Genomic DNA, 26579 nt, shown 5'->3' with positions numbered 1-26579 from the left:
CATGTATGAGAACAAAGTATGGACTTTGGTTGACTTGCCCGATGATCGGCAAGCCATTGAAAATAAATGGATCTTCAAGAAGAAGACTGACGCTGACGGTAATGTTACTGTCTATAAAGCTCGACTTGTTGCGAAAGGTTTTCGACAAGTTCAAGGGATTGAATACGATGAGACCTTCTCACCCGTAGCGATGCTTAACTCTGTCCGAATCATGTTAGCAATTGCCGCATTTTATGATTATGAAATTTGGCAAATGGATGTCAAAACTGCATTCCTGAATGGATTTCTGGAAGAAGAGTTGTATATGATGCAACCGGAAGGTTTTGTCGATCCAAAGGGAGCTAACAAAGTGTGCAAGCTCCAGCGATCCATTTATGGACTGGTGCAAGCCTCTCGGAGTTGGAATAAACGCTTTGATAGTGTGATCAAAGCATTTGGTTTTATACAGACTTTTGGAGAAGCCTGTATTTACAAGAAAGTGAGTGGGAGCTCAGTAGCATTTCTGATATTATATCTGGATGACATATTGCTGATTGGAAATGATATAGAATTTCTGGATAGCATAAAGGGATACTTGAATAAGAGTTTTTCAATGAAAGACCTCGGTGAAGCTGCATATATATTGGGCATCAAGATCTATAGAGATAGATCAAGACGCTTAATTGGACTTTCACAAAGCACATACCTTGACATAGTTTTGAAGAAGTTCAAAATGGATCAAGCAAAGAAAGGGTTCTTGCCTGTACTACAAGGTGTGAGATTGAGTAAGACTCAATGCCCGACCACTGCAGAAGATAGAGAGAAGATGAAAGATGTTCCCTATGCTTCAACCATAGGCTCTATCATGTATGCAATGCTGTGTACCAGACTTGATGTGTGCCTTGCTATAAGTTTAGCAGGGAGGTACCAAAGTAATCCAGGAGTGGATCACTGGAGAGCGGTCAAGAACATCCTGAAATACCTGAAAAGGACTAAGGACATGTTTCTCGTTTATGGAGGTGACAAAGAGCTCATCGTAAATGGTTACGTTGATGCAAGCTTTGACACTGATCCGGACGATTCTAAATCGCAAACCGGATACGTGTTTACATTGAACGGTGGAGCTGTCAGTTGGTGCAGTTCTAAGCAAAGTGTCGTGGCGGGATCTACGTGTGAAGCGGAGTACATAGCTGCTTCGGAAGCAGCAAATGAAGGAGTCTGGATGAAGGAGTTCATATCCGATCTAGGTGTCATACCTAGTGCATCGGGACCAATGAAAATCTTTTGTGACAATACTGGTGCAATTGCCTTAGCAAAGGAATCCAGGTTTCACAAGAGAACCAAGCACATCAAAAGATGCTTCAATTCCATCTGGGATTTAGTCCAGGTGGGAGACATAGAAATATGCAAGATACATACGGATCTGAATGTTGCAGACCCGTTGACTAAGCCTCTTCCACGAGCAAAACATGATCAGCACCAAGACTCCATGGGTGTAAGAATCATTACTGTGTAATCTAGATTATTGACTCTAGTGCAAGTGGGAGACTGAAGGAAATATGCCCTAGAGGCAATAATAAAGTTATTATTTATTTCCTTATATCATGATAAATGTTTATTATTCATGCTAGAATTGTATTAACCGGAAACATAATACATGTGTGAATACATAGACAAACAGAGCGTCACTAGTATGCCTCTACTTGACTAGCGCGTTGATCAAAGATGGTTGTGTTTCCTAGCCATAGACATGAGTTGTCATTTGATTAACGGGATCACATCATTAGGAGAATGATGTGATTGACTTGACCCATTCCGTTAGCTTAGCACTCGGTCGTTTAGTATGTTGCTATTGCTTTCTTCATGACTTATACATGTTCCTATGACTATGAGATTATGCAACTCCCGTTTACCGGAGGAACACTTTGTGTGCTACCAAACATCACAACGTAACTGGGTGATTATAAAGGTGCTCTACAGGTGTCTCCAAAGGTACTTATTGGGTTGGCGTATTTCGAGATTAGGATTTGTCACTCCGATTATCGGAGAGGTATCTCTGGGCCCACTCAGTAATACACATCACTATAAGCCTTGCAAGCATTGTGACTAATGAGTTAGTTGCGGGATGATGTATTACGGAATGAGTAAAGAGACTTGCCGGTAACGAGATTGAACTAGGTATCGAGATACCGACGATCGAATCTCGGGCAAGTAACATACCGATGACAAAGGGAACAACGTATGTTGTTATGCGGTCTGACCGATAAAGATCTTCGTAGAATATGTAGGAACCAATATGAGCAACCAGGTTCCGCTATTGGTTATTGACCGGAGAGGTGTCTCGGTCATGTCTACATAGTTCTCGAACCCGTAGGGTCCGCACGCTTAACGTTACGATGACAGTTATATTATGAGTTTATATGTTTTGATGTACCGAAGGTTGTTCGGAGTCACGGATGTGATCACAGACATGATGAGGAGTCTCGAAATGGTCGAGACATAAAGATTGATATATTGGAAGCCTATGTTTGGACATCGGAAGTGTTCCGGGTGAAATCGGGATTTTTCTGGAGTACCGGGAGGTTACCGGAACCCCCCGGTAACTTAATGGGCCTTAGTGGGCCTAGGTGGAAGAGAGGAGAGGAGGCCAGGGCAGGGCTGCGCGCCCCTCCCCCTCCCCCCCCCCCCCAGTCCGAATGGGACAAGGAGAGGGGGGCGGTGCCCCCCCTTCCTTCCTACCCTCCACCTCTTCCCCCTTTCTCTCCTAGTCCAACATGGAAAAGGGGGGGAGTCCTACTCCCGGTAGGAGTAGGACTCCTCCTGGCGCGCCCCTCCTCTAGGCCGGCCGAACCCCCCCCCCCCCACCCCTTGCTCCTTTATATACGGGGACAAGGGGGCACCTCTAGACACACAATTGATCATTGATCTATTAGCCGTGTGCGGTGCCCCCCTCCACCATATTACACCTCGATAATATCGTAGCGGTGCTTAGGCGAAGCCCTGCGTCGGTAGAACATCATCATCGTCACCACGCCGTCGTGCTGACGAAACTCTCCCTCAACACTCGGCTGGATCGGAGTTCGAGGGACGTCATCGAGCTGAACGTGTGCTGAACTCGGAGGTGCCGTGCGTTCGGTACTTGATCGGTCGGATCGTGAAGACGTACGACTACATCAACCGCGTTGTGTTAACGCTTCCTCTTTCGGTCTACGAGGGTACGTGGACAACACTCTCCCCTCTCGTTGCTATACATCACCATGATCTTGCGTGTGCGTAGGAATTTTTTTGAAATTACTACATTCCCCAACATCAATATTACATGAGAGTGTCACGGGCGGCGATTCTTCACAGGCACCCGGCCTTCTTCACAGGCACTGGGCCTTTCTTCACGGGCACTGGGCCTTGCTTCACAGGCACCGGGCCTTGCTTTATGGGTAGAACTTCCGGAGGTGCTAGATGTTCCAGGCGTTCTGGATGGGTACCCCATCCTGCGTCTCCAGGCGTGCGGCGCCAAGCCTGGAGACGTGGACGACCCTGAACGGGCCCTCCCACATAGGTGAGAGCTTGTGCAGCCCTTCCCTGGAGAGGACCCGCCTCAGGACGAGGTCGCCCATCTCGAGCGTCCGGGAGCGGATGTTGCCGCAGTGATATCGCAGGGCCTGCTGGTACCTTGCCGCCCTCAGTGCGGCTTCGCGAGGACGTTCCTCCCCCAGCTCGAGGTCCATCCCCCGCGTGGCATCCTTCTGTGCTTCATCAAACGCCAGGACAAGTGCGGAGCGATGCTTGACCTCGTGATGAAGGACCGCCTCGGCCCCGTAGACAAGGAAGAACGGGGTCTCGCCCGTTGGCTTGGTGGCGGTGGTGCTGATGGACCACAGCACGGACTGGAGCTCGTCGTGCCAGCCCCTGCCGCAGGCCTCGAGCTTCTTCTTGAAGGTCCTCACGCTTGGCTTCGTATGTAACTCACGGGCCACCTGCCAACTGATCTATTCGGGTATCAGACGCAATACTTATTCTCGTTGCTCTGAACCCCTTTCACCTTCTGATAGGCATCGAACGCTTGCCTATCATTTTGAAACTTCTCATGGTACCTTCTTACTTTGCTCTCGACATCTTCTTCAGTTTCAATTCGAGAGATATTTATGCTTCTTCCCCTGAGTTAACCATCTGATGCTCGATCTTGTTAGAATCCGTCCTTATAGGGTTTTCCCTTCTCACCCTTTCATAAGTACGTTGAAGATCCTGAAGGAAGGACGACAAAGTTCATCATGATGACCTGAAGCAGAGGACTGAAGGCATCAATGTAATGGATCAACCTCTTTGAGAAGAGCAACTATGACCGAGAAGAATCGTTAGAATTTCGTAACCAAATCCCTTCCCCCTTATAACCGCCCCTAAATCTCGGGACGAGATTTCTTGTAGTGGAGGAGAATTGTGACGCCCGGATAATTAAGCTACAGTGAACCTCTGCTAATGATGCCACGTCACCTCGATTTATGTTAATAAACTCGCGTTAGTTCAAAACGATTCAAATTTAAATTTTAATTAAATGCAAACAATAAAGGTTTTCAAATATAAAAACTAAAATGTTCGGAGTGAGCCAAATAATGCATAGGTAATTAAGGCGGGGAAACCACACTTTTACAAAATGTTTAAATACTCTAAAATGATTTAAACCGTAGCAAAAACAGTTATATAAATGCCTTTGGTATTTTATAAATTGCCAAACTATTTTAATTCAGGGTAAAACTTTTTATGACAGTGGGTTATTCTGGAACATTATTTTAGGGGCTATCGTTATATTTTAGTAGAACAAAATACAAACAGAGGAGAAAATTACAAAAACAGAAAAGAATAAATAAAAACAAAAGGTAAAACAAAATAACAAAATTATTTAAAAAGAGAACACCCCCCACTAGGCCACGGCCCAGCTGGCCTCTGGGCCAACCAGGCCAGCCCAGCCGGCGCCTACAGCCCCCCTGGGGCGACCTAACCCTAGCGATCCCCTCCCCACTTCCCCCACAATTACCACGACCTCTCTCTCCCCTTCTGGATCGCGCCCCCACGCGCCCCGATCCCACCGACTCGACCCCGCGCCCCATCATCATCGCCGCCTGTCGCCGGATCCCTTCCCCCGCAGGTGCCCCGCCGTCCCAGCCGCTTCGCCGCTGCTCCTCGCGGCCTCGGCGAGCACGCCCGCGCTCAAGGACTGCCGCCTCCGCCCCGCAGCTTCTTTGTCGTCATCGCGCCACGCCTGCAGCACCACCGGCCGCCGCCGTCATCGCCCCGCCGTCGTCCAACGCCCCAGGGCCGCCTCGCCATCGCCGTTCGCGGGAACCGCGTCCTCGACCTCCCCCTCGATGGACTCCGTCAACCCTCGCCGCCTGTACCCCTGCATCGGGGGTGAGCTCCTCCCCCTCGCCGCTTTCCTCGCCCACATACGTCGCCTGTGCGCGAGCACCGCACCAGCCGTCCCCGCTCCGAACTGCTCCGCCGTGCACTGCTGCTGCTGCGCCCGCCCCGCTGCCGCACCGGCGCACCGCACTGCGCGATGCCGTTGGCCCCGCTCCCTCACCCCCTGACCCGCGCCTTGCCTCCGTCACGTGTGCGGCCTCGCCCGTCCCGCCGTCGATGCCCGCGCCGACCGCTCCGGCTCCGTCCGACGCGCCCGCCCCAGGCCTCTATGCTGCCTGCCCTGCTTGCTCGCCAGCGGCCGTGCTGGCCATGTTCAGCTGCGGCTGGCCAGAGCCACCGCCAAGTCGGGCCAGCCCTGATTAGCTTAGGGCCTAATCCCCCCTTCCCCACTAATCTGCTGCTGATCACCGGGACCCACCACTACTAAAACTAATTAAATCCAACTGTTAAAATAAAAGTGACCCAATGACAGGTAGACCCCACCTCTAAATATCTTTTTAAAGAAGTGTTAAAAACTGTAGGTATGACACCTGGGCCCCACTGCCCCTCTTTGACCAGTCAACTTGGACTGTTGACTGCTGACTCAGCAGTCAACAGGTCCCACCTGTCATAGACATGCACACACTACTGGGTACATTTGTGTACCCATAGCAGTTCTGTATTTATTATTTTCGAATTAAATGAATTCCAAAAATTATAGAATATTCATTAAATCTTTTAAAATTCATATAAAATAAACCGTAGCTCGGATGAAAATACTTTGTACATGAAAGTTGCTCAGAACGACGAGGCGAATCCAGATACGCAGCCCGTTCGTCCGCCACCCGTACCTAGCATAGTGAACCTGTAACATTTCACCTCCGGTTCATCTGTCCGAAAACGCGAAACATCGGGAATACTTTCCCGGATGTTCCCCCCCCCCTCGCCGGTACCACCTACTGCCGCGTTAGGGCACACCTAGCACCGCTCATTGTCATGCCACGCATCGTCATGCTTATGTTTGCATTGTATTTACTGTTTCTTCCCCCTCTTCGCTCTAGTAGACTACGAGACCGACGCTGCTGCTGCCCAGTTCGACTACGGAGTTGACGACCCCTCCTACTTGCCAGAGCAACCAGGCAAGCCCCCCCCCTTGATCACCAGATATCGCCTATTCTTCTCTATACTGCTTGCATTAGAGTAGTGTAGCATGTTACTGCTTTCCGTTAATCCTATACCGATGCATAGCCTGCCCTTACTTCTACTGTTGTTACCTTTACCTGCAATCCTACATGCTTAGTATAGGATGCTAGTTTTCCATCAGTGGCCCTACATTCTTGTCTGTCTGCTGTGCTATACTATCGGGCCGTGATCACTTGGGTGGTGATCACGGGTATATACTTATATAGTATATACATGACACATGTGATGACTAAAGTCAGGTCGGCTCGTAGGAGTACACGCAAGTGGATCTTTGTGGCGGAGCGACAGGGCAGGTTGACACTGCCTAGGTGAGAGGTGGGCCTGGCCCTGGACGGCGTCCGCGGTTACTTCGACATAACACGCTTAACGAGTTCTTGGTATTTGATCTGAGTCTGGCCATTTGGTCTATACGCACTAACCATCTACGCGGGAGTAGTTATGGGTATCCCGGCGTCGTGGTATCAGCCGAAGCTCTTTTTGACGTCAGCGACTGAGTGGCGCGCGCTGCATTGGACCGTAAGCTCGCGCTTGTATTAAGGGGGCTAGGCCTGCTTCCGGCCGCGTACGCAACGTGCAGGTGTGCATAGGGCGATGGGCCCAGACCCCTGCGCGCATAGGTTTAGACCGGCGTGCTGACCTCTCTGTTGAGCCTAGGTGGGGCTGCGACGTGTTGATCTTACGAGGCCGGGCATGACCCAGAAAAGTGTGTCCGGCCAAATGGGATCGAGCGTGTTGGGTTATGTGGTGCACCCCTGCAGGGAAGTTTATCTATTCGAATAGCCGTGTCCCTCGGTAAAAGGACGACCCGGAGTTGTACCTTGACCTTATGACAACTAGAACCGGATATTGAATAAAATACACCCTTCCAAGTGCCAGATACAACCCGGTGATCGCTCTCTAACAGGGCGACGAGGAGGGGATCGCCGGGTAGGATTATGCTATGCGATGCTACTTGGAGGACTTCAATCTACTCTCTTCTACATGCTGCAAGATGGAGATGGCCAGAAGCGTAGTCTTCGACAGGATTAGCTATCCCCCTCTTATTCTGGCATTCTGCAGTTCAGTCCACTGATATGCCCTTTACACATATACCCATGCATATGTAGTGTAGCTCCTTGCTTGCGAGTACTTTGGATGAGTACTCACGGTTGCCTTTCTCCCTCTTTTCCCCCTTTCCTTTCTACCTGGTTGTTGCAACCAGATGCTGGAGTCCAGGCGCCAGACGCCACCGTCAACGACGACTCCTACGACACTGGAGGTGCCTACTACTACGTGCAGCCCGCTGACGACGACCAGGAGTAGTTAGGAGGATCCCAGGCAGGAGGCCTGCGCCTCGTTCGATCTGTATCCCAGTTTGTGCTAGCCTTCTTAAGGCAAACTTGTTTAACTTATGTCTGTACTCAGATATTGTTGCTTCCGCTGACTCGTCTGTGATCGAGCACTTGTATTCGAGCCCTCGAGGCCCCTGGCTTGTATTATGATGCTTGTATGACTTATTTCTGTTGTAGAGTTGTGTTGTGATATCTTCCCGTGAGTCCCTGATCTTGATCGTACACATTTGCGTGCATGATTAGTGTACGGTCAAATCGGGGGCGTCACAAGTTGGTATCAGAGCCAACTGCCTGTAGGAATCCCCCTTCCACACTCCTTGGCCGAAGTCGAGTCTAGACATTTCAAAAACTTTTACTAACATGGCTGTGTGTCTTACGGGCCCACGTCGCCATTGGGTGGTATTAGGATCTTTTACTCCTTGCCTATACTCTAGGACTCTGATCTCTCTTCTATTCGGGTTAAATGATTTTACTAAATCTAACATTAGGATCTCGTTATCACTTTCACCCGGAGAGCCCCTTATTACTGATGATCGTCTGTTGCACGTGAAGACCCTGAAGATACTCTTCGCTGATAACCCGAGAACTTGTGTTCATCGCTTTTGCAATTCGCTTTCATCGATAAACTCCTATGGATAACCACGTATACTCGCCATTCATACAATGTTTCCCAGATGATCTTGTTATTACAAGATACCCCGAAATTCTCTCTGTTGTTCCGAGAATCCTTTGAGCTTACTACCTTGATGTTCATTGTCACCTGAATACCCCTACGGATAATCCTCGCACTTACCGAGTATCCGCTCATCCCCAGTTGATTCAAGTATTTCACAAAAGTGTTCAAAATATCATTCGATCTTCCGAAAATCTTCAGGAGCCTGTTGCTCTTGAAATTCTTGCTTACTAGCATTATGGTTAATCCCATAAGTCTATAATCTTATTGGCATCTTTTGTCATTATCATTTTGAGTCCGTTGATTCAATTTGTTGCGAATGCTCGCAATCCTCAATCATATCCAAGAATTCATCCTTCCGGCTCAGACGTCATTTTAAACGTGAGCTGGATCTCGACCTATCAAATTGCCATCGATTGTACCCCTAAGCCTACTCAACTTATCCATCCTTGATCAGAGCGTTGCTTCTGACCCCCTGATTTGGAAATCATAATTCTTCTGCATTTGAACTTTGAGTTAGTCAGTTGTTTCTATAATCAGATCTCCTTGCATTCTTCTTCCTCTGGTTGAGTACCGATGCTCACATCAGATCCCTTGTGGACCATCAGTTCCTTTGTTGGATTTTATCCGACAGTGTCCTTCCTATTGAATAACCTTGTGAGCCTTTCCATGGGTATATAATGCCTTTGGTAAATTGTATCCTCTGTTTTCTCAACCATGCTTTGTTTTTGAGCTGGTGGTATTTACTATTGAAGCTGGTGGTATATGTTTCCACGATACCCTGACGGGTTGAACCTATGCCTTCCTTAATATGTGTGAACTCAGAAGTTTTCACGAGTCATACTCATCTGGTATTTCACCAGGTAAAACTTTCAACACTAATGCCTTTACCAAAGCGAGGAGTGAATGGAAGGTTATACATTGAAGAAGTGGGAGTCGACCTTGAACCTTGCGTTCATGCCCATGGACACGATGTATAACTTATCATGGAAGCTGCTTGTAAAAATAATTACCCCCCTTGTTATAAGTTCATCTTATATCCGTGGTTCGATCATTTATGATCGTGGTTTCTGACCATGTTCTCCTTTAAATACCATTTCTCGTGCAAGTTTAAGCACTTGTCTTCTGCAGAGTAATGCCCCAGTCCAACCTCTACTTTGATTTGTCGTCGAGTATTACCCCCCTGGTATCTCAAGATTATCACGGAACTGCATAACTTCTTATGAGTTCTTCATCAAGTGCTACATTCTCACTGATTCCAATTTTTCACGGGCTTCGAGTTTTGAAACACTCAAAACCACTGATAACTGAATCGAGTCCGCACTGTGATTAAACAACTCTTAGTAATCTTCTTTACTTATGAGTTTGTACCCGATCACGTCATTCCTAGCCTGATTGGCTACATCATTATCGTGCCGATTTTAACTGTGCTACCTGGTCTTTATTCCCGGAGCACTACTTTCGACGATGAGCTAAGCTTACGTCGATTTTCCTCGTCATATCATTTCGCCTTGAACAGCAAGCTTGATTTCGAGTTTGTGTCGTACCCCTGGTTCCAATAACTTTTCGCTTCATCGTTCCTTTGACCTGATGTCATCGCCGATCGATTACCTCTTCATAAATTCTCGCTACAAATGTGTCGTGAACATCATCAACATTCTGAGCTCTTCCAAGATATCTATCGAATTCTGGATGAGAAATACCATCCTTGCCCTCGATGATTTGTTTTATCATCGACCATTTTATTGCCTTCCATTCAACACAAACTTGTTCGTGTTTTGTGTTGTACCTTGATTTCCTTGCTATCTAGCTTATGATATGTTCTACCTTGGAGTATTACCATCTTTTATGTCAAGAATGTCGTAAGAATTTCACCACCTCGTATGACATCTTGGTACAGTGATACTTCTCCCCATCACCATTCTTTCTTGGTCCCGTGTTGTTTCTAAAAGGAATACCGACAAATGGTCTGTGATGTGTAAATTCTAAACTTCTAGCAACCCTATTGCTTTGAAGTTATTGGTCTATAGTTTCATTCTACGTCTATGGCTTAATGAATCATCTTTCGAACATTGATTGTGCTACCTAGCCCATATTTCGGGTGCACATTTCAACCAATGTTTAACTGTGTATGTTCTCCTCGAGCATACATCATTAAGTCATTCGATCTAGCTAATGTTATCTCCTTGTTCACATAGTGGGGGGAATCCATCTTTTGGAAATCTCAATGGATTGTCGCTGAGTCAATCAGTCACCTCCTCACCTCTCCTTGATGTAATGATGAACCCTTGTTCGGAACTCGCCTCCATAGTTCATCTCCCGAGAATCTTCGATGTCGTTTCGACAATTTGTGTTGCACCTTTCTTCTCAGGCATCCTGAGTCTGAGTTATCCTGACACCAATCAAATCTGAATCTCGGTCAGATATGATGGTTGGAACATATTTCCAAGAGTTATAACATTGGCCTATTTATGACCCGGTAAGGTGATGACATGCCGAACACACCTGGCCGGAGGACCTATTGTTATAAGCTTTCCTTTCAGCAAGGTTATCTATTCTTCCATGAGGAAATTGTAAGACTTATTCTATAAGTTGTTCCTGATGGATCCTTTTTGTTTCCAAATTCTGATCTTCACCTGTTGACCATGTCAATGCTATCTCAAAGCATGTCTATGGTACTCCGATTTTCAACAAGAACATTTGAAGCCCAATACTAAATGTTTCTTGCTCAATTATCCAAACACCGTTGTATGGGTTATGTCATGAAATTCCTCTCCCCTTACCTAAATGGTTTTCTACTTTCTATCCTGTCATGGATATGATACGCTGCTTGTCCTTGGGAAGGATATACCCTTGAAATATGTGTTTAAACACATTTTCCTTTCCATTCTTCTGTTTAATCTGATAATCATATTTTCCTTTCCATTTTTTGCTTTAACCTTTCTGGTGATCTATATGATCTAAGCAGTAATATTCTCCTGCTTATGTAAACACCTCGGTGTACAACTCTGTCAGTAAGACCCTGTTACTATTGTTGGTGACATTTCGGTAACCACCGATGGACGAGAACTTTGCCTAATGGTCCGCCTCATTTGAATGAGTAGGAAAATGGTTCTCTTCGTCCCTCGCCCTTGGTACCAACGTGTTGCCGACATAACTGACAGGGTGTTCTCTGACATGCCTTGCTATCATGACCGTGCAAGATGTCACTGCTCCTATAAAAAAACCACATGGTGGGCCCATAACCCACAGTTCCACAGGATCGAAACCTGACTCTCATGTACACCCCCGGTTTCCAAAGTTATTCCTCACGCTTGACTTCGTATGTAACTCACGGGCCACCTGCCAACTGATCTATTCGGGTATCAGACGCAATACTTATTCTCGTTGCTCTGAACCCCTTTCACCTTCTGATAGGCATCGAACGCTTGCCTATCATTTTGAAACTTCTCATGGTACCTTCTTACTTTGCTCTCGACATCTTCTTAAGTTTCAATTTGAGAGATATTTATGCTTCTTCCCCTGAGTTAACCATCTGATGCTCGATCTTGTTAGGATCCGTCCTTATAGGGTTTTCCCTTCTCACCCTTTCATAAGTACGTTGAAGATACTGAAGGAAGGACGACAAAGTTCATCATGATGACCTGAAGCAGAGGACTGAAGGCATCAATGTAATGGATCAACCTCTTTGAGAAGAGCAACTATGACCGAGAAGAATCGTTAGAATTTCGTAACCAAATCCCTTCCCCCTTATAACCACCCCTAAATATTGGGACGAGATTTCTTGTAGTGGAGGAGAATTGTGACGCCCGGATAATTAAGCTACAGTGAACCTCTGCTAATGATGCCACGTCACCTCGATTTATGTTAATAAACTCGCGTTAGTTCAAAACGATTCAAATTTAAATTTTGATTAAATGCAAACAATAAAGGTTTTCAAATATAAAAACTAAAATGTTCGGAGTGAGCCAAATAATGCATAGGTAATTAAGGCGGAGAAACCACACTTTTACAAAATGTTTAAATACTCTAAAATGATTTAAACCGTAGCAAAAACAGTTATATAAATGCCTTTGGTATTTTATAAATTGCCAAACTATTTTAATTCGGGGTAAAACTTTTTATGACAGTGGGTTATTCTGGAACATTATTTTAGGGGCTATCGTTATATTTTAGTAGAACAAAATACAAACAGAGGAGAAAATTACAAAAACAGAAAATAATAAATAAAAACAAAAGGTAAAACAAAATAACAAAATTATTTAAAAAGAGAACACCCCCCACTAGGCCACGGCCCAGCTGGCCTCTGGGCCAACTAGGCCAGGCCAGCCGGCGCCTACAGCCCCCCCCCCCGGGCGACCTAACCCTAGCGATCCCCTCCCCACTTCCCCCACAATTACCACGACCTCTCTCTCCCCTTCTGGATCGCGCCCCCACGCTCCCCGATCCCACCGACTCGACCCCGCGCCCCATCATCATCGCCGCCTGTCGCCGGATCCCTTCCCCCGCAGGTGCCCCGCCGTCCCAGCCGCTTCGCCGCTGCTCCTCGCGGCCTCGGCGAGCACGCCCGCGCTCAAGGACTGCCGCCTCCGCCCCGCAGCTTCTTTGTCGTCATCGCGCCACGCCTGCAGCACCACCGGCCGCCGCCGTCATCGCCCCGCCGTCGTCCAACGCCCCAGGGCCGCCTCGCCATCGCCGTTCGCGGGAACCGCGTCCTCGACCTCCCCCTCGATGGACTCCGTCAACCCTCGCCGCCTGTACCCCTGCATCGGGGGTGAGCTCCTCCCCCTCGCCGCTTTCCTCGCCCACATACGTCGCCTGTGCGCGAGCACCGCACCAGCCGTCCCCGCTCCGAACTGCTCCGCCGTGCACTGCTGCTGCTGCGCCCGCCCCGCTGCCGCACCGGCGCACCGCACTGCGCGATGCCGTTGGCCCCGCTCCCTCACCCCCTGACCCACGCCTTGCCTCCGTCACGTGTGCGGCCTCGCCCGTCCCGCCGTCGATGCCCGCGCCGACCGCTCCGGCTCCGTCCGACGCGCCCGCCCCAGGCCTCTATGCTGCCTGCCCTGCTTGCTCGCCAGCGGCCGTGCTGGCCATGTTCAGCTGCGGCTGGCCAGAGCCACCGCCAAGTCGGGCCAGCCCTGATTAGCTTAGGGCCTAATCCCCCCTTCCCCACTAATTTGCTGCTGATCACCGGGACCCACCACTACTAAAACTAATTAAATCCAACTGTTAAAATAAAAGTGACCCAATGACAGGTAGACCCCACCTCTAAATATCTTTTTAAAGAAGTGTTAAAAACTATAGGTATGACACCTGGGCCCCACTGCCCCTCTTTGACCAGTCAACTTGGACCGTTGACTGCTGACTCAGCAGTCAACAGGTCCCACCTGTCATAGACATGCACACACTACTGGGTACATTTGTGTACCCATAGCAGTTCTGTATTTATTATTTTCGAATTAAATGAATTCCAAAAATTATAGAATATTCATTAAATCTTTTAAAATTCATATAAAATAAACCGTAGCTCGGATGAAAATACTTTGTACATGAAAGTTGCTCAGAACGACGAGACGAATACAGATACGCAGCCCGTTCGTCCGCCACGCGTCCCTAGCATAGTGAACCTGTAACATTTCACCTCCGGTTCATGTGTCCAAAAACGCGAAACATCGGGAATACTTTCCCGGATGTTCCCCTCCTTCGCCGGTACCACCTACTGCCGCGTTAGGGCACACCTAGCACCGCTCATTTTGATGCCACGCATCGTCATGCTTATGTTTGCATTGTATTTACTGTTTCTTCCCCCCTCTTCTCTCCGGTAGACTACGAGACCGACGCTGCTGCTGCCCAGTTCGACTACGGAGTTGACGACCCCTCCTACTTGCCAGAGCAACCAGGCAAGCCCCCCCCCCCTTGATCACAAGATATCGCCTATTCTTCTCTATACTGCTTGCATTAGAGTAGTGTAGCATGTTACTGCTTTCCGTTAATCCTATACCGATGCATAGCCTGCCCTTGCTTCTACTGTTGTTACCTTTACCTGCAATCCTACATGCTTAGTATAGGATGCTAGTTTTCCATCAGTGGCCCTACATTCTTGTCTGTCAGCTGTGCTATACTATCGGGCCGTGATCACTTGGGTGGTGATCACGGGTATATACTTATATAGTATATACATGACACATGTGATGACTAAAGTCGGGTCGGCTCGTAGGAGTACCCGCAATTGGATCTTTGTGGTGGAGCGACAGGGCAGGTTGACACTGCCTAGGTGAGAGGTGGGCCTGGCCCTGGACGGCGTCCGCGGTTACTTCGACATAACACGCTTAACGAGTTCTTGGTATTTGATCTGAGTCTGGCCATTTGGTCTATACGCACTAACCATCTACGCGGGAGTAGTTATGGGTATCCCGGCGTCGTGGTATCAGCCGAAGCTCTTTTTGACGTCAGCGACTGAGTGGCGCGCGCCGCATTGGACCGTAAGCTCGCGCTTGTATTAAGGGGGCTAGGCCTGCTTCCGGCCGCGTACGCAACGTGCAGGTGTGCATAGGGCGATGGGCCCAGACCCCTGCGCGCATAGGTTTAGACCGGCGTGCTGACCTCTCTGTTGAGCCTAGGTGGGGCTGCGACGTGTTGATCTTACGAGGCCGGGCATGACCCAGAAAAGTGTGTCCGGCCAAATGGGATCGAGCGTGTTGGGTTATGTGGTGCACCCCTGCAGGGAAGTTTATCTATTCGAATAGCCGTGTCCCTCGGTAAAAGGACGACCCGGAGTTGTACCTTGACCTTATGACAACTAGAACCGGATATTGAATAAAATACACCCTTCCAAGTGCCAGATACAACCCGGTGATCGCTCACTAACAGGGCGACGAGGAGGGGATCGCCGGGTAGGATTATGCTATGCGATGCTACTTGGAGGACTTCAATCTACTCTCTTCTACATGCTGCAAGATGGAGATGGCCAGAAGCGTAGTCTTCGGCAGGATTAGCTATGCCCCTCTTATTCTGGCATTCTGCAGTTCAGTCCACTGATATGCCCTTTACACATATACCCATGCATATGTAGTGTAGCTCCTTGCTTGAGAGTACTTTGGATGAGTACTCACGGTTGCCTTTCTCCCTCTTTTCCCCCTTTCCTTTCTACCTGGTTGTCGCAACCAGATGCTGGAGTCCAGGAGCCAGACGCCACCGTCGACGACGACAACTACGACACTGGAGGTGCCTACTACTACGTGCAGCCCGCTGACGACGACCAGGAGTAGTTAGGAGGATCCCAGGCAGGAGGCCTGCCCCTCGTTCGATCTGTATCCCAGTTTGTGCTAGCCTTCTTAAGGCAAACTTGTTTAACTTATGTCTGTACTCAGATATTGTTGCTTCCGCTAACTCGTTTGTGATCGAGCCCTTGTATTCGAGCCCTCGAGGCCCCTGGCTTGTATTATGATGCTTGTATGACTTATTTATGTTGTAGAGTTGTGTTGTGATATCTTATGAGTCCCTGATCTTGATCGTACACATTTGCGTGCATGATTAGTGTACGGTCAAATCGGGGGCGTCACACCAAAGCTGGGTACCCGAGAATGGCGTTGTACGGGAGGCCGATGTGGGCGACGTCGAAGTCGACTAGCTCGGTGCGGTAGTTGTCGCGCGTGCCGAAGGTAACGGGGAGGCGGATCTACCCCTGGGAGCGGGCAGTGCCACCACCCACTCCTGAGAAAGGCTTGCTGAGGCTAAGCCGCTCGAGCGGCACATGAAGAAGGCTGAAGGCCTCCACGGAGAGCAAGTTGAGGCCGGCGCCGGCGTCGATAAGGGTCTTGGTAACAGCCACGTTGCAGATGGTGGGCGTGCAGAGGATTGGGAGCATGCCCGAGCCGGCGGTGGAGCCGGGGTGGTCTTCTGAGCCGAAGGTGAGGTCGGCCTCTGGCGCAGCCCAACCCGGCGGAGCCCCCGAGCGGTTGGAAGCGGCACCAATCTGGCGGAGGAACGGCTTGACGTGGCGATCTGAAGGCGGTGCTTGAGCGCCGCCCAGCAGCGTCGCGACTGCGTGGTGCGCCGGTACCGCGTAGCGCGCAGTGAAGAGGTCGCGGAGTTCCTCCCAGGATGCCACCATGGATCCAGGGAGGTTGAGCAGCCAGGCACGTGGCTCGCCGGCGAGGGCCATGGGGAGCCAGTTGGCCATGACCTTGTCGTCGCCCCCAGCCTCGAGGACGGCCTCCTCGTATGCCAGCAGGAAAGCCAACGGGTCCGCCGCGCCATCGTAGCGCGGCGGCATTTCCGGCCTGAACTTGGGTGGCCATCGCACCTGCCGCAGGGCAGGGGCTAGGGCTCGGAGCCCCCTGGTCCCGTCGTCAGCACCGGCCGTTGGAGCCGGTAGTGGGGCGCCTACCATGAGGGCGAAGTGCGGTGGCAGCGGAGCGTATGTCGGCGGAGAGGAGCTACGGCACACCCCTACCTGGCGCGCCAAATGTCAGATCTCGGGTTCCGGCAAAACCCTCAAGGTTCGAACACTGGGGTGCGCACGGAGATTTCCTCCCTACCGATCTACGCCCTAGCTCGCTAAGATCTCGCGGACGAACTCGACGAACTCGCAACACAAAGACACAAGATTTATACTGGTTCGGGCCACCGTTGCGGTGTAATACCCTACTCGAGTGTGGTGGTGGTGGATTGCCTCTTGGGCTGATGATGAATAGTACAAGGGGAAGAACAGCCTCCTGAGGTTGGGGTGTTCTTGTGTTCGGTGTGTGGCTAAGGATTGGTTCTCGATCAGATGCCCCTATTGTGGTGGCTAGTTCTACTTATATAGGCCCTGGTCCTCTCCCCAAATATTGAGCGGGAAGGGAGCCAACAACGGCCAATTTGAAAGGGGACAGCTAGTACAGCTTATCCTGACAAAAGTGGTCTTCGCCTGCTAAAAGGCTCTGGTGGTGACGCAGTCTTGGGCTCCATGGTGACCTCCGTCCTACCGTCCGGCTGGTCTTGGTCTCATTGCACTGATATGGAAACCTTTGCTTGATGCCTCGGTACTCCGCGCCTCCGCATGCCTCCTTAGCACCAAAGAGGCAACAAGGACGCTGTGCGTGCTGGCGTCCGCTTGGCGCCCGCCTGGTCTTGATCGTCATGGCTCACGTCACGAGAGCCTCGCGAGGTTCGCCCTGCCTTGATATCTCCGCCTCTCGCGAGGCAGCCTGGTGAGGCCGCTCCCGAGGAGGTCTTGTGTCGTCCGCCTCGCGAGGCTTGGACCCTCGCGAGGGTCTTGGATGCCTTGTTGATGAAGATGGGACGTACAGGCCTGCTAGCACAGCCACGCCATGGGCCGCAGGCACGCAAGTCTGGGGACCCCCGTTCCCAGAATGCCGACAAAGATGACGACTTGTGAAGGAGATTTAACAAGGAAGCCCAAGGCCCAGAGGTGGGTTAGAGCTCGTAGACATAAACCGCCATAGGCGTATGACTTGTGATGTAAGATAGGAAAGAATAGATACCGGGCCGGACACGTTTATGAACCGGCCCGGGATCCTGTAAACCGACGAGCATCAACCCGTGTATATAAAGGGACGACCTGGCGGCGGTTTGAGGACAAGAAACAATAAACCCGAGAGCCAGGTTACGCGTATTCGCTCCCTGGTTATCGAAACCCTAGCAATTCCACCTCAACTGGATTAGGATTTTACCTTCACCGCAAGGGGCCGAACCAGTATAAACTCCCCGTGTCCTTTGTCCGGTTTAACCCCTTTAAGCTAATCTCATTGCGATGGCTCCACGACTAAGTCCTGACACTAGGACATCTGACGTGACAATTCCACGACACGGCCCAATAGAGGTGTCGACTGCAGATGTCCCTGCTCCCCTTCCTGACAACGAACATACTGTGCTTACTAAAGAAGAACAGAAGAGGAACATGTTAAAGAACACAAGAGGAAGCATATTCTGCATGTCTGCATTCAAGTCGCGTGACTTTTGTCATTTGGGTCTGTCGACCATTTCAGGATGTTGGATGAAGATCCTACGTCTCCTAACCCTTCTTCTTCCTCGTCTCTGATTCTTCCCATACAGAACACCGCATGGGCCACCGGCCAAACAACCGGGCCCTACCGCCTGTGTTCCTCCGCCACCCCCACCCCTGCCCCCACCCACGTTGAGTTTTGTTTGTTTGGCGAGGCCCCACCACCGCCCCCCACAACCACCGTCCCCACCCGAGCCCCTTCCTTCACACCGGCGAACTTCGGCGAGCTCTCAAAAATCGAATGACCCAATTTTGAAATTTAGTCTACTATCATTCAACTAGTGTGGAATATAAAAGGGGAAAACCATAAGCATTGTGAGAAACATGTTGATCGCAGGAAAAATGAAGCGGCTGATGATTTAAGCCGGCTAGGGTCCCAGCGTAAGCCGGTACCACCTAATGTTTTCCTTGATATTCTGCATAATTCTTCAGTCAAATTGCCTATGGAGGAAGATCTTGCTGTTCCTAACCCGGAGGCGCAGTTGGTGGCAGCTCTTCATGCTATTCCTGATTGGGCAGTTTCATATTTGGCTTATATGACCCGGGGCGAGTTACCTGAAGATGAAACTTTGGCCAGGCAGATAACCCGGCGGTCTAAGTCAATGACTATTGTCGATGGAGAGTTGCACTGCTGCAGTGTCACAGGGGTGTTTCAATGTTGTGTTTCTCCTGAAGAAGGCCGTGAGATTCTACGAGAGATTCATGAAGGAGATTGCGGTCATCATGCCAGCTCTAAGTCTCTCATAGCCAAGGCTTTTCGTCATGGGTTTTATTGGCTGACGGCTCATGCTGATGCATAGGATTTGGTCAGTAAATGTGATGGTTGTCAGAAATTTTCAAGACGAGCTCATGTGCCGGCTCAAGAATTGAGGATGATTCCAATTACTTGGCCGTTTGCAGTCTGGGGGCTGGATATGGTTGGACCTTTTAAAAGATCGAAGGATAAAAAGACCCACCTTTTGGTGGCGGTTGACAAATTTACAAAGTGGGTTGAGGCAGAGCCGGTTAGTAAGTGTGACGCGGCAACGGCTGTTCAATTCATCAAAAAGGAGATTTCCTGTTTTGGCTACCCTCACAACATTATAACTAATAATGGCACTACTCTGTCTAAAGGTGCTATGAAAGAATTATGTCAACGAGAGCATATTCGTCTTGTTGTGTCATCAGTGGCTCACCCCTAGTCCAATGGCCAAGCTGAAAGAGCCAATCAAGAAATCTTGAGAGGCATAAAACCCCGGCTTATGGTCCCTTTGCAGAGGACGTCGGGTTGTTGGGTTGAGGAGTTACCTTCAGTACTTTGGAGTATCAATACCACCCCCAACAGATCTACGGGTTACACGCCTTTCTTCATGGTTTAAGGAATAGAGGCGGTTCTCCCAAGTGACATCCGTCATGACTCGCCCCGTGTGGCGGCTTATGTTGAATCTGATAATGAAACAGCACGTCAGGATGCTCTTGACCTTCTGGATGAGGAGCGTGACCTTGCGGCGGCTCGTTCAGCGATTTACCAGCAGATTTGCATCGATATCATAGCCGTCGGGTTAAAACTCGAACCTTTCAAGAAGGTGACTTGGTGCTCCGGCTCATCCAGGATCAAACTGACATGCATAAGTTATCCCCTCCTTGGGAAGGGCCTTTTGTGGTCAGCAAAAATCTGAACAACGGGTCATACTACCTTATCGATGTTCAAGACCACAAGGACTCACGCACGTCGGAGGAGGAGACCCGCCAGCCGTGGAATATTGCTCATCTTCGGCCTTCTTACACCTGAGCCACCGGCTCTTGTGATGTACATACTTGTACTATTGTATATATTATGATTAGTATAATAAAGCCGGCATCCCTGATAATTCAAGGCCTCTGTCGTTTCATTTCTAAGAATATGAGTCTTTATTGTCACTTCATAAGGTCACTTGGGGGCTTCCTGCTTATTGAGCATAGCTATGACTACCCTCTTGATCCGGCTTGTATGCCTTGATTTCAAATTACTTGGGGGCTTCTTGCTCATTGAGCGTAGCTATGACTACCCTACTGATTCGGCTTATACGCCTTGATTGAAATATTACTTGGGGGCTTCTTGTTAATGAACAGAGCTTTGTTGTCCCTTGTAATAGGCTTGGACGCCAGGTGTATTCACCGAAAATCCGGGTTATCCTGCCTTTGTTTGCCTGCCTCTCCAACCAGGTAATCCTGGAATGACGCACCGTACTCTTGACAGTCAATCTTATAAAGACCCTGAGCTTGTCAAAGTTAAAACGGTGATTGGTAGGCCGGCTTACAGGTTTGAATAAAGGTATAACTCAGTGGCTGTGCGACCCTTGAATAGCACTTGATATTGAGGCTTGGCAGCCTATGAAAGCCTTGTTTTCCTGATTGGTATTTGCTTTGAAAATTGTTTGAGTTCATCTTAGGTACCGTATTGATATATGGTTTAAAATTGGTTCAGGCCATGTTGCCTTGTTCCGTATGATTCATATTTGAATATATTCGGAGTTTCATAACCCGTCCTGGCTCTGGACGATAAGTCACAAGTTTGTTTTGATTATATACTTGGAGTTTTGTGCTCTAAGTCATTGGGATGTTACCCTTGCTGCATATGGTGTGGTAAGCCGGCAGTATGAATAAATTGAACATGGCATTGCACTTAAGTCTTTGGGCTGTTACCCTTACTGCATATGGCATGGTAAGCCGGCATTATGAACAAATATCACATGTATGATATTTAATTTGTTATGATTATATGAGGTTTTGATAAACCCGCCCTGGTTATGGACTATGCAGTCACCAGTGGATTTTATATGGGGCATTGTGACCTGCCCTGGGGTAAACCGCCAGGGCACATGTTATCTGCTTATGTGCAGGAAATATGATAACTATGGTATGCATAATTTGATGATATTATAAAGGATAAGTGCCAGATCTTCAACATCAGATCGGCGGTTCAAAAGTGTTGTGCAAATCAACATGCACGATAGCATGGCAGATCATTGTTTTCAACTAGCCTATTACAAGGCATCAGACGGCCCAAAAGAATTAAGTGTTTTGAGACACACAGCATCCAAATGCTATGGCTGGTAAACCGGCGCATGAACCAAGACTTCTAGTCTTGGCGGGTCGAGGCTTTCGGATCATCATGCGATGGCTCTTCTTCTTCCTCTGTTGTCTGGAAGTTAGGCGATGACCAATTGATCCAAGTCAAAGGTTGGAACACAGCCTCGTCATCAGTAAGTGTTGATGGGTCAATATCAGGGGCAGAGGTGTGCTTACGAATTGGTGGAATAAGGTCCTGAGATTCATGAACTGGCGCTTTTACCTTCTTGTTTTCAGCATCATAAACCGCCTGGTATTGGGACAGGTCTGTATCTTCAGCCAGTTTGCTTGCTAATGGACGCATTGCCCTTACTATTTCGGCAAAGTCAGTAGCGCTAAAGGGAGACCCGTCTTCTTTTACGCTTGGGGAGCCATTGGCCAAATCTTCTGGATCAAGATCTTCTTGCCACGCCTTTGCCCGGCTTAATGCAGTGATGGCACCGGCCCTGGCGGCTGATCGCTTCAACTCTACGATTCTTTGTGGTAGCACAGATGGCCTCTCCAGCACTTCCTTGATGAGAGAAGGTGGTGACTTTTTGTGTAAGGCGGCAGAGATGGCTCGTTGAGCGCCAGTATACAGTTGCTCCACAAGAGTATATGTAGCTTTAAGTTTGATGCGCATATCTTGACCAAAGTTGGAGCTTCTCGGGACTGCATCAATGAAAAAGTATTGGTAAACCGGGTAATGATTGATATAAATTGCTCGGAAAGATTGAAGTATAGTGTTACTTACCAAAGATGGTGGCTGTCATGGTATTAATTTGACGCATTAAGCCGGAAAGGTCGTCAGCCACCGGCTTAAGGGCAACCTCCGCTTCCTCGGCTCTTTTCAACAGAGCTGTCTTCTCAGTCTCCCAGGTTGTCCTGTCAGCCTTGAAGTCCTTTTTCAACTTCTCCATCTCTTCCAAGGTGGTTGTTAATTCTGATTTGGCCTTGGAAGTTTCAGATTGTTGAGATTTGATATTTTGTTGAAGATCAGCAACTTGGGATTCTTTCATATTTAGCTCCGCCTGTAGTATGCAAATGACAGGCAGTATTACAATCATTTTCTTTGAAGTCCCAAGCACAATACAAGTATTTCACTTGGCACTTGGGGGCTAATGCACATTGCTCTTTTTTGAAGACAATTCTATGATGACCCGGCTACACTGTTATCGTTATAGCCGACTCATGGGGGCTACATAATTGGATTTTATTCTGTTATGGTGATCAGTCCCGGCTTATCCATGCTGATTAAGCCGGCCCTTGGGGGCTACAGGTCCAAAGTTGATCACTACTATTTGAAGTCCTGGCTTAACTTGACAGTTCAAGGTGGCCCTTGGGGGCTTCTTGTTTTGATGTTAATATATAAGGCCATCTAAAGTCTATAGCATATTCAATTCTATCATATCCAGAGGCTGACATAAGTATAATTATATAAAGAAGATTGTAGTGTTTACCTCAAAACGCTCCTTCATAAGATTGACTAAGCCGGCCTCAAAGTCACGGCTTGTATGAAGACGGTTCAGATACCCAGAGTGGATCTCTTGAGCGCTATATTGGGCATAGCTTTCCAAATTTACTGACTATTTGCCTTTGTCAGCAATGGATAACTCTTATTTAGCATTGTGCTTTGGCAAGACAGTGGGGTTGCCCGGCGCCGTATAACCATGCCCAGTAATGACAACATCATCAGCCTTTTCTTCAGTAAGCTTGATGGGGCTTGGCGGCTTGGTAGTGGCTGGTTCAACATCCATATGATCGATGGTGACTTTGTGCTCTTCTGGTGGCAGGTCATCAATGGTGGCCTCAGCAGCTTGGAGAGAAGTTTCTATCGTTTGCTTCTCCGGTTCATTAAGGTCTTCAGTTGTTTTGGTCACCTTCAACTTTTTACTGGGCTTTTCCATAGCTCTGAAAATGAAGCACGAGACAGGATTAATACGACAATTAAGTGCATGATTGAAAGTGGATAGACTTAATATTCTCACCCGGGCACGGTCTTGAAGATTGGGATTTGGGTCCCAGTTGAGTCTCCAGAGGAGGAATGAGATGTTCCCTAGTAATTTGAGTCGGAAGGGTTAAGAGGCTGTCGAAAAAGGCCCGCCTTGGGATAAGTTAAATCGGAAGTATGTGAAACCTCTGGACGATGCTTGCGAGGTGTTGGTGTGTTTGGTAAGCTGGAGGAGAGAATCCCGCCGCCGTTGTTCCAGGTTGTGCGGCGAGCTTCATGTTGTTGTTTCTTCAAAATAAAGTTGGGATCCAAATAAGCTAAAGGATGAGAAAACCTTACTTTCCAGCTTGCTTGACGAACTTTCTGTCTTGGCAGAGGTTTTGAGTCGGAGGAAAGGATAGTTACCTCTTCGCCATCTGTGTGGCTGCCTTCCGCGTCATCCTCATAGTGATCATTGTTAATAAGATGTACAAAAAATGAGCCAAGGGAATCAAGTTCTACCTCCGACTCAACATCATCCAAGTCAAGCAGCTCGGAGGTGTTGGTTTTCTTCTTGGCAGTCTTTTTCTGAGCCTTATTCTTCATCAGGGTCGTTTTACCCGGCTTATCTTGCAGCTTCCTATTCCAAAAGGGAGAATCGGCCTGTGGAAATCAAATGGTTATAAGAGGACATTTTAAGTGAAAGTATGATTCAACTGAAAATTGTTTAAAAAAGCTTACAGCTGGCGACTTGTTGAGAGTGCAGAAGGGATTCAGCCCAGTTTTGCTGCAATCTACTAAGCTCTCGTGTAGCAGAGACTTGGTCATATTGTTGATATCATCATCAGTCAGCTCTATCTGGCAGTGGCGTTGTGGATCTTTTAAGTCGCTGGTGTACTCGCACATTAAGCCGGGGTGGCGGCTTAAGGGCAAAATTCTCCACGCAACCCAGCATCAAACCAGGTCAATTCCGGTCAAGCCATTGGCCATTAAGGCTCGAATCTTTGAAAAAAATGAGCATATGTTTTTTCCATTCCGCTGTGCTGATGTGGTCTAGAAGAGGATGTCTGTTGCTAAGCCGGCTGGCACGATAACCCGGCAGAGGATTTTCCCCTTCTGGAGAAGTGTCCTGGCAATAAAACCAAGTTTGGTTCCAGTCTTTGGCATGACTGGGCAGTTTAGCGGCTGGGAAAGTAGCTTCTTTCCGCCTTTGAATTGAAATGCCACCTAATTCTAGGCTGGGCCCGTCTGTGAACTCGGTCTGTCGGTGTAAATAATAGAATTCTCTGAATAGTTCCACAGTGGGCTCCTGTTGCAGGTACACCTCGCAGAACACTTGAAAGTTGCAGATGTTTGAACCGGAATTTGGCCCAATATCTTGAGGATGGAGCCTGAAAAAATGCAGCACATCGCGGAAGAATTTTGAGCCGGGAGGGCAAAAGCCCCGGAGCAGATGATCAGTGAAGACAATTACTTCACCGTCCTTGGGCTCAGGAGGGGTTTCTGTGGCTGGGACCCTCCAATGGATGACGTCTTTTTTGGCTAAGATGCCTATTTGGACAAATTCGTTTAATTCTTGTTCGGTGACCCGGGAAACGACCCAGTTGCATGCAGTGACAGTCTTAGTCATTTTTGAAGATGAAGGCCTAAAAGAAAGAAATATTGCCGGTTTAAGATTATGTTGCTAAGCCGGCCAATTGATTCAAAAATGAAGTACTATAAAGAGCATATTAAGCCGGAAGATAGTGTTGAGTTATGCAGGTACCTATTGGCGGCTTAAAAGGGGACTAATGGTTGTCTGTTCCATATCCGGCATATCTCGTAGTAGGGGTCCTAAGCTAGGCATCTTGGAGCGATGGTAACATGGACACGGGATTTTACCCAGGTTCGGGCCCTCTTGATGGAGGTAAAACCCTACGTCCTGCTTTTGATTATATTGATATGGGTGTAGTACAGGGTACATGTGTCTACCACGAGATTGATCTAATGAATATCAGATGATCTATTGACTAGCCTGGCCTCGGTTTATATAACACATCGGAGGCCTAGGGTTTAAGAGAGTCCTTGGCTTGGGCGCCAAGTCTTGTGGAAACCTCCTTGTATGCGGCATTGGCTGCCCGAAGTGGCCCATGAATGAACCGCCATGGGGGTCCTCGGCCTGATCCAGCTGGTCGGGAAACGACGTGGTGAGTACCCCCTAGTACATGACACCGTCAGTAGCCCCCTGAACCGGTCTTCAAGTTGGGGACGCTCCTCGGTTCTTCTGAACTGTTCTTCATCTTCGGTCGTCGGTCTTGAAAACTAGTTCAACAAATCTTTCCCATCTTTGATCGAGGATCGCCGAGCTGAATCCGAAGAGTGCACATGTCGAGCATCCGAGGAGACCTTTAAGTTTTCGGCCTTTATCAATGCCTTGTTATTTTTTACGCCACACCTAGGGTTTGAAGTTGTTCCCGTGCGGCGGTATCCTCTTGCATCCGAGCTCCAAGGCTGGACTCTATCCAAGCTCTAACGCCGGACTGCATTCGAGGTGTCATTTTGCAGCCGAGCTCCAACGCCGGTCTGCATCCGAGCTCCAACGCCGGACTATATCCAAGATCCAACGTCGGACTATACCCAAGCTCCAACGCCGGACTATATCCAAGCTCCAACGCCGGAGAGTATCCGAGCTCCAATGCCGGACTATATCTGAAGTGTCATAGATCAACTTGGCTCAAAAAAGTCGAAGGAGTTTAGCCGAGCTTAATGCCGGAAATGCCCTATATGGAGCCAACCATTTGTATCTAAGTTTTATGCCGAATAGGCCCAAGATGGTACCTATTATTGTCCAAAGACGCGTTTGCTTATAGCTCAGTCAAGCCGAACACTGAGCACTTTGAATTTTCTGTATTGAATAGGCAATGCAGTAGCCCCCGAGCCACCGGTCGGGTGCCAACACCAGATCAGGGGATCGATGTGCCCCTTTAATATTAGTAAATGATAAGCCTG

This window comes from Aegilops tauschii, chromosome 5 (genome assembly GCF_002575655.3).
Source record: "Aegilops tauschii subsp. strangulata cultivar AL8/78 chromosome 5, Aet v6.0, whole genome shotgun sequence".
Taxonomy (NCBI): Eukaryota; Viridiplantae; Streptophyta; class Magnoliopsida; order Poales; family Poaceae; genus Aegilops; species Aegilops tauschii.
The sequence above is the reverse complement of the archived record's forward strand: the minus strand, read 5'-3'. Positions refer to the sequence as shown.